The sequence below is a fragment of the Dromiciops gliroides genome, chromosome 2 (genome assembly GCF_019393635.1).
Source record: "Dromiciops gliroides isolate mDroGli1 chromosome 2, mDroGli1.pri, whole genome shotgun sequence".
NCBI classification, from domain to species: Eukaryota; Metazoa; Chordata; class Mammalia; order Microbiotheria; family Microbiotheriidae; genus Dromiciops; species Dromiciops gliroides.
Genome location: NC_057862.1, coordinates 338,466,508 through 338,481,198, shown reverse-complemented (window position 1 = coordinate 338,481,198; position 14,691 = coordinate 338,466,508). Strand labels below are relative to the sequence as shown.

At 34.9% G+C, this 14,691-nt stretch overlaps 1 pseudogene; it reads left to right on the top strand.

Annotated features, from left to right (window-relative positions):
• Positions 1-11,874: 11,874 nt before the first annotated feature.
• Positions 11,875-12,093, top strand: LOC122738842 (annotated as a pseudogene).
• Positions 12,094-14,691: the final 2,598 nt, after the last annotated feature.

The window sequence follows — 14,691 nt, the reverse complement described above, 5'->3', positions numbered from 1 at the left end:
ACTCTTAATTTAGATCAGTCATAACTGATATAAAATTTCCCCATAAAAGCACCAAGAAAATCAAAGAAACAATGAACTGACAAAAAAATTTTAAGTACTTACTCTGTGCCAGGGACTATGTGACAAGAAATAGAAAATTCACTATAATGGTAAACATGGGGTCCCAGAAATACTCATATTGTGATTTTTGCTTTAAAACTGACAAAATTTTCAAAGGCAAAATAAGGTAAATTTACATTTAGTAAAAAAAAATGTCAATAAACATTTTATTATGGTAAGAAACTGCCTAATCTGGCTTCATTAAGGAGCTTCTTCACTAAGAGTGAATGCCTTATACAAAAAAAACCAAAAACAAACAAACAAAAATGCAAGCCATTAACCACCTTCCTCTTACATTTTCTCCACCATCCCTCAAAAGCAACCAGCAGCAGCAACAACAACAACCATAACTATATCACTAAACCAAATATTTCTCAGAATATTGTTTACGTGAATCGTGCTCAGTGAGTCTACCGTGTGAGGGCATCAGTATCACCTCCTGATTTTAATTAGCATCATTACACTCAATATTCCAAGTGTCTTTGTACAGTTTTAAGCTATAAAGTTTAAGAAGCTTAAAATTGCACTGACTTTTGAAATCACCTATATAGGCTGCCCCTTCAAAAAAATTAAGAAAACAAACACTGAATATAGTATAGATGTTCTTTTAAAAGATGAAAAATTGTTCAAAATAAAGCCACTTTTATTATTAAAAGTAGAACTTCTGATTTTGGAAGATGATAAATATCTTTTGAGCAAAGATATACAAACTCATCTCTAAGGGCTTGAAGGGCATGTAACACTAAGTAAAGGGGTATGGCTAACACATGTCTTTCTGATTCACTGCCACTAATATATTCCTCCTTTTTAACAGCTGACTTTAATGACTTTTTTTCATGCTACAAGACATCTTCTGATAGATATCTACTTGATCATAAATGAATTTGCTAGGAGTCTTCCTTATGGTCTACACAGGTTTCAGTTTGGAAACTTCAAATGGCTTCTTTTTTCTTTGCCTTCACACTTCTCCTCCCCCCAAAATCTTGTAAATTGTCAGTATGTTCATAATTTACAAGCCTATGGAGTAAACTGTTGATCAACAAATCTCATAATTGCCTTTTTGATGTGAGAAAAAAATCTGATCCCATAGCAACAGACCTGCCTGAAGATGTCACCCCAGAACTTGGTATCAATCTATCACCCGCATCTCACTGTGTCTCCTTGGGTCAGTAAACAGCTAGATCATATTACAGCATTGCTGTTTGATGTATGTGAAACTGTTGGTTTGTTTTGCTACCACAAACCAAGACAGATAGCAAAAACTAGAAGTCCCTAAGTTTAATTTTAGGGAATCTGTTATTCCAAAAAGCAATTTAGGAGCAAACTAATTTCAACAGCTGAGGGTAACTCTTAGTATTTTACTGAAGTGCTGATAACCATAGCATTCTACAGCTTGAAAGGAGCTCAGATCTTGAATTTCAGCCTATTCATTTTACAGAGACAACCAAGATCCAGGAAATTTGATTTGACCAGCATTACATAGAAAGTTAACAGGAGAGCCAGAATTAGAGCCTAGGTCTCTAAATCTCAGAAGAGTGACCTTTCTTCCCCATCATAATTCTTCAGGAATACATACCTGATACTGTTTAATACATGTCTAATATATTCTGTATCATAATATGCAAAAAGATCTTGCTTAAGAATAAGTGCAAAGTACTATTCGATGAATCAGTAGAAATTGGATACATTACATGGCCTTTACTCTCATCCAGAACAGTATTTTACCCCCTTTCTAGGCTTTGGTAAAATGTGTAAAACACTAGTTCAAAATCCCTTCAAATATTGAAAAGCATCGTATATTGGGAAATTCTTCTATTGATTAAAGGTATCACTTCATTAAAATCTTGGTAGCTATTATTCTTGTTTATAAAAGAGCTATAATTACCCAAATCAAATGACCAAAGAAGGATTGCTGAGCCTGGATCAATATCAGAATTCCTACAGAATCTGATATTGACCATACATGATTCAGAATACAAAAGTGTTGGCTTTAAGGTCGCCCTCCTCTATCAAGTCTGACCTGACCTCCAGTGATCTCCTTCCTACCTGCAAACACTCTCTAATCCATTATCTATTGAAGTGCTAAACTGTATATAGCTAAATCACAAATCTGACCATGTTACTCCCCCATTCCCGAAGTTCCAATAGTTCTTTCTTGCCTCTAGGATGAATGAAAACTCAGCTGTTTGACTTTTAAAGCCATTTACAAACTAGCTCCTGTTTACCTTGCACAGTCCCCTTCAAGACACACTCCATATGTCAGCCAAATTGGCCTATGAGCTGTTCCCTCTTCGCTGAATTATCTCTCTCATTTTTACTCCTTTATAGAATATCCACCATGCCTCAAATGTACTCTCTTCACCTCCACCTTGTAGGATCTCTTCTCTCATGAAGCCTATCTTAATTCCCCCTTACTCCTAGAAATAATCATCTATATTATTTGTGTGTGTATATATATACATACATATACCTTATATATGTTATTTATCATCAAACAGAATATAAGTTCTTTAAGACTGCTTTATTGTCTTTCTTTGTATACTATGTATATTTCTTAAAACATAGTAGGCACTTAACAGAACTTTATTGGCTGAATTAATATTTCATTAAGATTTTTTGTTTTTTTACGGCAAGGAGGGTTAAGTGACTTGCCCAGGGTCACACAGCTAGTAAATGTCAAGTGTCTGAGATCAGATTTGAACTCAGGTACTCCTGAATCCAGGGCCAGTTCTTTATCTACTGCACCACCTAGCTGCCTCTCATTGAGTTTTTAAAGCACTTATTGTGTCTACCACTTATTTGGCATTAGGCATACACTGTTATCTCACCAGTGGAATATAAGCTTCTTAAAGACAGGGAGTGTTTTTCATTTTGTCCTTATTTCCTCAGTGTTAAGTACAGTGTCTCACATTTAATATCATTCCATAAATACTCCTATCTATATCTATATCTATATCTACATCTACATCTACATCTACATCTACATCTACATCTACATCTACATCTACATCTACATCTACATCTACATCTACATCTACATCTACATCTACATCTACATCTACATCTACATCTACATCTACATCTACATCTACATCTATATCTATATCTATATCTATATCTATATCTATATCTAAACTCTTCCAATGGATACTATAACCCTCTTGATGTGATATGGCTTTGTAGTGTTCACAGTGTCCAGTACAGTATATACTCCATAAGTATTCATGGATTGATACAAAATCTGAATTTTGGGCCAAGGACAAGTGGTTTCCTTTTGTGCTAAATATATGTTATATTCAGCCCTCTTAGATTTTCTGACACAATGTTTTGTTCAATGATATTTGTTAACCAGCTTAGTGAAGTTTTTTGATAAATTAAAACTATTCCTTAAAAATATGATATTTGAATAAAAGTCAAATACCATTTAGCATATACTTAATGTGCACCAAGTAATGTGATAGGCACAGAGAATGTCAATGCAAGTAGAAATACAGTACTTGACCAAAAGGAGCTTAAATTTGGATGGAGGAAGATTATATAAAAAGGAGAAGAAAAGCTTTTTTTCAGTGTATTTAATGAACAACTACAAATCATCAAGAACTATGATTCTGAGAGCCCAAGACTAGATCTCTCATGGTGTGCTCATTAGGATTTTACAAAGATGACATTTATAAAACACAAAGATGAATCTTTCTACCCTCAAAAATAGTGGGGTTTTGCTTATAACAATCAAGTTGAAAAACGTATCAACTCTGATCAACAGAATGACTAACCATTATTCTTTTTGTTTTTGTTTTTTGTTTTTGCAGGGCAATGAGGCTTAAGTGATTTGCCCAGGATCACACAGCTAGTCAAGTGTCTGAGGCTGGGTTTGAACTCAGGTCCTACTGAATCCAAGGCCACTGCTTTATCCACTGCGCCAACTAGCTGCCCCCATTTTTTTTTTAAGAATTCATAACAGTGGAGACACCCCTGAGTTGGCCTTTATTTTTTAATTTATTTTTTGATTTGCAGGGCAATGAGGGTTAAGTGACTTGCCCAGGGTCACACAGCTAGTAAGTGTTAAGTGTCTGAGGAGAGATTTGAACTCAGGTCCTCCTGAATCCAGGGCCTATGTTTATCCACTGCACCACCAAGCTGCCCTGACTAACCATCATTCTTAAGGACCCAAGATTAAATGTGTTACCCAGTTCCTGATAGTTCATGGACTTAGAGTACAGATTGAAACTTTTTTTTTCTTTTCTGACATGGTCCACGGAGAAAATTTATTTTACTCACTATTGTGGTAAAAAATTATTTGTGGTATAGGCAGCTTTTGAAGGACCTCCCCTTTTGGGGGAGAAAAGATTGAATGCTCCCTGAAGGGAGCTTAGAGGGCACTCCTGGGACGCAAGCTCTCCAGTCACTTCCAGAAAGCTAGTTCTCTCTCTGTCTGGGGATTGCTGTCCTGATGGAGCAAGCAACCTTAGACTGGTGGAGTATTCACCTGTTTGGTGAGTTAATGATGGAAAACCCTAAATTCCTTTGAACTAGCTTAATAGAAAACGGCCTGGGGATTGCATAGGCTAAATTTAGAGTTAAGAATATCTATCTGTATTTCTATTTTCCTATTTCCTTAACTTTGGTTTTTATTAGTTTCACCTTTGCTGTTTAATTAATTCTCAAGTAATAAAATCTGATTCTTTTGTGAACTAAAGCTTAGAGGCTCCTTTCTTATTGGCCTGGGAGAAATATCTAAGAAGGGCAGTTCAGAGGGGAGGGTTAAACCTAAAATGTCCTTCATATTTCTGGGACCCCAATATTAAGGCAAGTCACCAAAATAATGTTCCATATATCAAATTTTTGCCCTCACATTATACATATATGTAACAGGAGTTTTGCTTTTCTTGCTTTCTCAGTTGGTGGATGGGAGGGAAGAATGAAGGGAAAGAATATGGATCCAAATAAAATAATATTTAATTTTTAAAATGGCTTATAAATTTCATTATTTTAACACTTTCCAATAAACTGGGGGAAGGAATATATTCACACAGTTGGAATATGTCCTAGATATTAATGAGTATTTAAAGGATGCATATAACATCATGAAGTTGATTGTGTAAATACTCAAGTTTGAGGGATAGTACAAGGCAATGCCAATGTTTACACTAGGCATTTCCAGTGTTCCTTTTCCATTAATTCTAATACTTTCCAAAAAGACTATATGAATTATCTGTATTTAGGGAAGCGTTGCAATCAAAATTGCTGGTTGTTGGATTTGTTTTCACTCCTGCATGTTATGTAGCATCCTCACTGACTTCCAAAAGATCAAACACAATGGGGGCATTGCTGGTGAAAAAGGGGGACCTGTCCAATCAAAAAAAACAAGACAAAGCTAGAAAACACTTAAAAATACAGGCTAAACTAGTCTACATAATACAAAAGACATAACCGGAATTGTATCTTTGTCTTTATTTTGGTGTTATAGAATAAATATATGTGTTTTAAAATCATGGTGTCTTTTATTAATGTTTAAAACACCATTTTATTATGGTCAATATACTGCATATTTTTATAAATAATATGTTTTGTCTAGGGGAAAGCTCCTGGTTTTTTTTTTTTTTTTGGATGAGGCAATTGGGGTGAAGTGACTTGCCCAAGGTCACACAGCTAGTAAGTGTTAAGTGTCTGAGACTGGCTTTGAACTCAGGTCCTCCTGACTCCAGGGCCATTGCTTTATCCACTGCACCACCTAGCTGCCCTGAAAGCTCCTGTTTTTTAAACTATTTTGAAAATTAATACATTAGGGTTTATATTATAAAATTTATTTCATAAATTGGACAGTTCTAAATTCCAAAAGGGCATATCTCTGCTTCAGGAGACTTCTCAAATTTTTTAAACATTTTCTTTTTTTAGTGAGGCAATTGGGGTTAAGTGACTTGCCCAGGGTCACACAGCTAGTAAGTGTTAAGTGTCTGAGGCCGGATTTGAACTCAGGTCCTCCTGACTCCAGGGCTGGTGCTCTATCCACTGTGCCACCTAGCTGCCCCAAGACCTCTCAATTTTTACTTTGATTTCAAAAAATTACTTGGAGGGGCAGCTAGGTGGCGCAGTGGATAGAGCGCTGGCCCTGGAGTCAGGAGGACCTGAGTTCAAATCCGACCTCAGACACCTAACATTCACTAGCTGTGTGACCCTGGGCAAGTCACTTAACCCCAATTGCTTCACCCAAAAAAAAATTACTTGGGAAAACTACAAAAAGAAAACTATAGTACATGTTTAATTTTTTTGGTTCAAGGTGTCTAGGAAAATTATTCTTCTACACAAAGGCAAGGAATAAATTGCTAGCTATAACCTAGCCATTGAATTAAATTACCAGAAACATTCAATATTTTACACAGTGTTAGCTCTTTAGATGAGAAATTTTGTACATTTCATTCAATAAAACCTTTCTACTTATTAAATTAAATTAATATACATATGGGAACAGCTAGGTGGCACAGTGGATAGAGCACTGGCCTTGGAGTCAGGAGGACCTGAGTTCAAATCCGACATCAGACACTTAACACTTACTAGCTGTGTGACCCTGGGCAAGTCACTTAACCCCAATTGCCTCACACACACACACACACACACACACACACACACACACACACACAAAACTAGTATAAAAAATTAATATATATGCCTTGAACAGAATAGACATTAAATTAATTTTCTTAGGCACTGGCTCCCAACTTTTTAATCTAAGGGAACTAGAAGAATAAAAGACAATGGTACCCTTCTGCCATTTATTTGCTTGTATGTGAAATGTGTTTACTTAAGCACTGTGGTCTAATGGAACAATCTTGAAGTTAGGAGCAGGGAAACTAGAGTTCTATTCTTAATTCTGCCACTGACCAGCCATATGACACTGGTCCAGTCATGAAACTACTTAGGGTTTTAGTGTATAGTATATGGAAACTGATGGATGACGTCACTATTTTTGTGCTCTCAAGTGAGTTACAATCTCTTTGGTTTCAAGTTCTTTAACTATAAAATGAGGGGACTAGACTAGATAATGTCTAGGCTTCCTTCTAGCTCAAATAGATGATCCTTTAATTTATACAATATGAAATAAAATAAGATTATAGAAGGAAAAGCGAGTTTAACTTTTTAAACTCACTAAAGGCATGAAGGTATTAAAGTGTTATTATATACTTATAGAATATTGGAGTTAGAAGGGTCTAGACAAATCATCTAGTCTAACCCCTTCATTTTACAGTTAAGGAATGAGAGGTGAAGTGACCTGGTCCAGAGTAAATTGGTGATTAGTGGTTAAGACTAGATTTTTCACCTGTGAACTTCCAGTTCTGTGCCACTTCTATCCTCCAAAGCATAATGTACAAGATGAGAATGAAATGTTCTACCCAAAAGAGAAACCTGGACTAATTTCTACAATGAATAGGTTTTTCCTCATTTCACTTAACTCTGCTTTTTTCCCACTACACTTTTCTCTCCATATTATTGAAAAGAGAAAAGAAGGTAAGTTGAGTGGGAAGGTAACAAATAAACAAGATTCATGGGTCATAGCTCTCATACATATTATGAGACTCTTAGAGTTGGTTTTAAAAGTGCAAGGACTGGGCATTCTTCCATTTTATCTATCTCAATTTATTGGACTCATAGAGATTAAAGTGCGTGGGTAGATCTGATACTTTCAGATGAATTTCATTACACAATTTCAGTCTATCAACATACAATAACACAAAGTAATGGTAATAGAAATAACACCAATAGTGATCCCTACTTCTAGTAAAAATTAAAAAAAATTTAAAACCCTCCTTTCCCCCACTCCAGATTGCCCAGATTGCCTAGCAATAGCATATTGTGCTGCCAGTTGGTAATTCTGAATCAGAATGCCGTTCCTGTACTTTTTTTCCTCCTATGCCAGCAGGGATAGATATAGAGCTCTGAGGCAGAGTACATTGTTTTAGTTTTCTTAAAAGACTTTTCCTTTTATTTCATAGGTCAAATTTTAAATGTCAAATGTTAAATGTCAGATTTTTTTCTTCTTCGCTCCATGAGCTGACACATTATCATTCTTCTCATCAAAATATTTACAGGTGATACTATCTCACCTCTAACACTCCTGATTAACTTGTGCATGGTATCTATGGTTACAATGTTGTTATAGGTGACAAAGAGGAAGAGGAACATACAATATGCAGTGTAAAGTACTGGTACCTCATTATGTCATCAGCATAGTTATCTGTGTTATAGTCAAGGTTTATGAAAACCAAGGGGTATTTCAATAAATGCCCAAACTAAGCTGGATGGATAACCTCAAGATGATGGTATTGGTTAATCACAGGGGAAGAGAAAAAGGACAAGGGTTAAATTGCTGAGTTAACCAAGGAATTTTCATGTAAGGAAATAACCTATGTTCACTCTAGTTCATATCAGAATTTGAAATAATGCTCTCACTTTTAAGTTAGAAGCCAGTCTGTCATTGGAAAACTGGAGATCTTACCATTAGACAATTGAAAATACCAACAACGGGGCAGCTAGGTGGCACAGTGGATAAGAGCACCGGCCCTGGAGTCAGGAGTACCTAGGTTCAAATCCGGCCTCAGACACTTGACACTTACTAGCTGTGTGACCCTGGGCAAGTCACTTAACCCCAATTGCCTCACTAAAAAAAAAATACCAACAACTATTACACACAAAAACACACAACTAAAACAACTTTTCTTACTAATGCAGAGGAAAGAAAGAGGTGAAAGTGACCTTCATTAAGTAATGAAGAGTTGTTCAAGTCCCTTTCCACAACTAGGACTCAGTTTCCTCATCTGTGAAATGAAGAGATGAGGTGTTTTCTTAGGTCTCTTCCAGTTCTATATCCTGAGATTCTGAGATTTTTATAAACTTTATTTTTTAACCAAAGTGACCTTGAGGCTTTAAAAGATTTCAGACTTAACATAATTTTCTTCTTAATTGGTAAATGTTTCTTGTCCTTAATAAATGTCTTTTGTTATTTTAAATTTCAAGTACAGAGAAATTGATCATAAATTGCTTGGTGTGCTAATAATAAGTATGTTATAATGACTAAGAATTTTACACAAAAATGATACTAAAAAGAACATAAGCACAGATTTTATTCTTTTGAGGAAAATGTGAAATAGATAATCCTCTCATAATTTAAAAATAGTATGCTCCTTCATGATTTGTTGGAAAAATATCTTTGAAGAGATACCAGATAAATATGATGAAGAAATTTTGAAAATGGAATAATTCAGATGTCAACTTCTAAACAGGAGATTCGATAAATACAATAAAAGCAAAAATACATAGGACAGTAAAAATGGACCTGTCCCATTTACCTGGGGCCATTTTATCTGTGTGTGAGTTATAGAACTGGTTTTTGTGATATAATGGCATAAACAGCTAATGGCATGGCTCTTTTGGCCCTACTGATTATTTCCATGGATGAGTCTAAAGTTGTTAGATCAAAATGAATGTTGAATTCTATCCAATATGGATTGCAGCATGTTAAAAGAAACATTGTGACATGATTACTATTGCATTTTATGACATGCTCTTGTTGTACTGTCAACAAATATAAACTTTAATCATCACAAAAAGATATTTTGTAAACTCTGTGCCACACTAATGCTTTTATTTTGCATGTTTCTTTTCCCCAAAGAAATTCTTTTTCCTTGAATTCTTAACCACAATTGTAATGCATTTCTGACTGACATGCTGACAAATCTATTCCATTTCCTTACATTATTATACAACCATTGATTATTTCAACATATTTTTGCTTCCTCTTGTTCCTTTTTAAAAGAAATGCTGCTCCTAGCCTCTTTCTAGCTAAACAAAATATGTCTTTGAATGTTTTGCCAAGTCCATGAAAGCATACATCCTCTATTTTAATCTGTCATTTCTAATTTAGAATTTGATATCTAGAAATTGGACATCAGATCAAAATAATTTTCACTTCATCTAAAATATCCTTTGTTTATATTCCAGTGGGAACTTAGAGCCTCTTAGTATCTGTGATATAACAAATAAATAACTCCCTATTACAAGGGAGTTCTGTTATATGTGTACATATATCAACTGTCAAAGATAGAAAATAATTCTTTATATTTAAATAGCACATAATAGTTCTTCTGAGTGCTTTCACATAGTTATTCATGTATGTCTTATGAAAACCCATTGAGAACATGTATTATTATCTTCATGGTTCAGATGGAAAAACTGAAATTAAGAAGTTTAGTGACCTGCCCAAGAGCACACAATTAATAAGTGCTATATGTGGGACTAGAATTCAGGCAGTGAGACTTATAATTAGGGTAATTACCATCGAATCACCATTTTATCTTTTAACTGAAACCCTTAATAGGTTTATTCTACACTAAGGGTCAAAAGTATAGTTAAATATACAATTGTTTGCTGTTTTCATGTTCCAACTTTCCTTTATGAAGTTGTTTTATCTTCTTTAACAAATTATTCAGTCATTTAAGTCATGTCCAAATCTTTATGACCCCATCTGGGGTTTTCTCAGCAAAGATAGGAAAATGGTTTGCCATTTGCATCTCCAGCTCATTTTAGAAATGAGGGAACTGAGACAAATAGGGGTAAGTGACTTGCACAGGATCACACAGCTAGTAAGTGTATGAGGACAGATCTGAATTCAGGAAGATGAGTCTTCCTTACTCCAGGCCTGACACTCTACTCACTGTACCACCTACTTGCCCTATACAACTTTTACAAGAGGCATTATGGTCTATTTTTTGGCTTTTGAATAATTTATAAACATTGCCATTTACTATTTTGCTCCTTACAGGTTATCTTTACAGATTTTCAGAGTTGGAATGGACTTTCTAAGTCATGAAGTATAATCCAAACCTGGCCAAGAATTTCTTTACATTATAAACAGGTAAATGATCCTTTAGAGTTTGCTTGAACCTACTAATGTAGGTTCTACATTTCTATTATTGTAATTGTTAAGTAGTTTCCCCTTATAATCAAGCTTTAAATGCAAAAAGGGGGGTTTCTATTTGATCATACAGGTAATAAGAATGATTAGACTCATTAAGAAAGGAAGTGATATGGTCAGACTTGGGTGTTAAGCAAATCACTTTGACAACTGTGTGGAAAATAAATGGTACCATGAAGAGAATTGAGGTAGGGAGTTTTTTGTTTTTTTGTTTTTTGGGTTTTTTTAGATAGGCAATTGGGGTTAAGTGACTTGCCCAGGGTCACACAGCTAGTAAGTGTTAAGTGTCTGAGACTGGATTTGAACTCAGGTACTCCTGACTCCAGGGCCGGTGCTCTATCCACTGTGCCACCTAGCTGCCCCAAGGTAGGGAGTTCTTAATGATCTTTTCAGAGAAACATCTTTTTTTCTTTTTGGAGAAAAGATTGGTAGCCTCATATACTAAATCACTTCAGGGGAAGTCAGCTCATGAGTGATGAATTCTTAAGAATGAATTTCTGAAGACACAAAAAGAAATAATTCTGATAAGATAGGAAAAATAAGTCTTAGGAAATGAATCTTAATATGATTATTAGTCCTTGTCTAAGTGACCTTAGACAAAGCACTTACATTCCCTGGACTTAAGGTCCTCCATTTGTAAATTGAGGAGGCAAGACCAAAAGATCCAGGGGATCCCCTTAAGTTCTATTTCTAAAATGATTATTCTAAAAAGGGAATTCATCAGTCAACCTCTACTTTTAAAAGATATAGATATAAGATATCTATCTCTATATCTTTAAAAAGCATATATTTATGGCCCCTTCTGCCTCATGATCTTGTGGAGCCCATTGACTTCTCTCTCCTTCTGTCACTCAATTGTCTTCTCTGCAACCATTGTGGCCTATTGGAGAAAGGCTGGACTCAGCTATATCTGGTATTCCTAGATTTGCACAAAAGCAGTAAGAGATGCACTGAAGACTGAATTCAAAGCAAATGCTGAAAAAGCTTCTGGTAGCAGTATAAAAATAGTGAAAGTTAAAAAGAAGTAATATAACCTGACTAATGCCACATTTTCAAGGGGAAGCCACAAGCTTCAAGGTGAAGCTTTTCAATTATATGTTATGGCAGATTGGAAACTGTTTCACTTCATATTTTGCTATTGAGAGGAAAACACCTGTCTGTGTAGATTGACATGCCAATAAACTGAGACCTGGTTCAGTTTTTTAAAAAGCATATATATGATATATATGTGTGTATCTATCCCTTTTAAAAGTAGACATTGATTAATTCCATATAGATATATAGATATAAACACATACATATTTGCATGTATGTATGTGTGTATATATATGTGGGAGATGGAAACAAAGCAGGTAATAGAAAATTAAGACTCACAGTACTAAATGATCAGCATGAGGGGATGTTAAAGGTAAAAATGACCCAAGACTGGTGAAGAAAGCTAAGGACAATGAGAGAGAGGAAGAATTCATCTATATTGGAAGAAAGTAAGGATCAAAGAAAGGATAGAACTGTAACTAGGGGTCTATAAGGTGATGATAACTTATAATAGAGATGTGTTCTATCCCATTGTATTCTTATTTTGCTATTTTATCAGCCAAGGAGAATGATATCTCTACTTGAAGAGATAGAACATCAATTGTTAATAGGGAATGGATACACAAGATTAGTAATGAAATAATAAAAAGGGGGGCCACCTAGCTGCCTGCGTTTCTTTTCAATAACCTAGCAAAGAACTAAATCCTTATGTACTGAAAATAATGACAGCCATGGTTGCTGACCTACTACACTGATCTTTGAAAGATCATGGATAACAAGAGAAGTGCTACAGAATAGCAAGGGAAAAATGTTCCAATTTTCAATAAAAGAAGGAGAATGACAACTGAAAACCATGGATCATTATGCTTGATGTTGATTTCTGATAAAATTCTGGAACATCTGATTAAATAGATTAATTAATTGAATCATCTCACTTAATAAAAAAAGTGATCACAAAGAATCAGTACTGGTTCCTTAAGAAGAGGTCATGTGAGACTAAACTTGTCCCCTTTTTTGATAAGTTTATTAAATGTGTAGATTGAGAGACTAATGTAGATATAGTTTATACAGCTTTTGGTAAAACACTTGACAATCTCTCTTCACTTACACTATTCTTGTGGGAAAATATGTACAAATGTGGGCTTGATAAGAGTATAATTAAGTTAATTCAGAGTTGGTCGAGTATCTAGACTCAAAGAAGAGTGGTTAACCATTTAATGCTAACTTTCAACAAGGTCTCCAGTAAAGTATCTAAGAAACTGTTTTTGTTCCAGAATTGCATGACATTTTTTATAAGACTTGGATAAATGCAGAGTTAACATGCTAATATAGATGATCAAATTGATAAATGTTATAAGATGGAAAGTTTAGTTAACACAAGGTAAAGAAGAGTCAAGGTTTGAAAAGATCTTGACTGACTAGAACATGGAGCAGGATCTAATAAGCTGACAATGCAAGCCATAGTAAATTCTTATGTTAGACTCAGCAACTTAAACTTTAGATCATCTTTAAATTATACAATAAGAGAGGTTCATCAAAACAACAATATATCTAAGGATGTTCTAGGTCAAAGATCTCAAAGAAAAAAGAAAAGGATGTGTATACACAAAAATATTTATAGGATTTCTTTTTGTGGAAGCAAAGAACTAAAAACAGTAGTTACATGTGAATTGCAGAAATAAGTGAACAAACTAGGATATATGGATCTAAGGTAATACTTATTGTGCCATAAGAAATGAAGAAAGGTATGTTTTCAGAGGAACATGGAAAGACTTGCATGAAACAACAGTTAAGTGAGAAGAGCAAGGAGACCAACACAACAGCATTAGGTTAGTAACATTGAACTACTTAAGATCTCTAATTAATACAATGGCCAGTGATAATTCCAGAGTACTGATGATAAATCCTGTTACACACCTCTTGACAGTGTTGTCTCAGGATAAAGAATGAGACATATTTTTTGGTCATAGACAATGCTACTCTAGTTCAGGCCTTGATTACCTCTTTTCTGAATAATGGCAGTCCCTTTATTAATCTCCCTCCTCCTAGTCTCTTCCTTTCTCCAATCCCTCCAATATACAGATTCCTGAATAATATTCCTGAGGCACTGTTCTGACCATGCCACTGTGTAAAACAAAACAAAATGAAACAACTAACCCTTCTGTGGTTCACTATTGCTTCTAGGTTAAAATGTAAATTCCTCAACTAGGCATTTGAAGTTCTTCACAGTCTGCATCCAACTTACCTTTCTAGACTTATTTTATATTTCTCCCCTTTTAGGAACTGTATATTATCGACAGATTGGCCTACTAGCAGTACCCCAAACTTGCCCTTCCATTTCTCATAGTTGTTAATGATCTTCCCTTCTCACAATTGGTAGTGGTAATTCCCTACTCAAATTGACATATTTATTTGTACTTGTACTCTACAGATAACTAAATGAGTAGAAGATTTATTAAGCTCATACTATGTGCCAAGCACGAGGAAAACAAACGTTTAAAAAAAAGTGAGATTTCCTTGTCTCAAATATTTTACACTAACTGAGAAGATACATATGAAAGAGTATGACAAGTAAGATGGAAAGACATAGA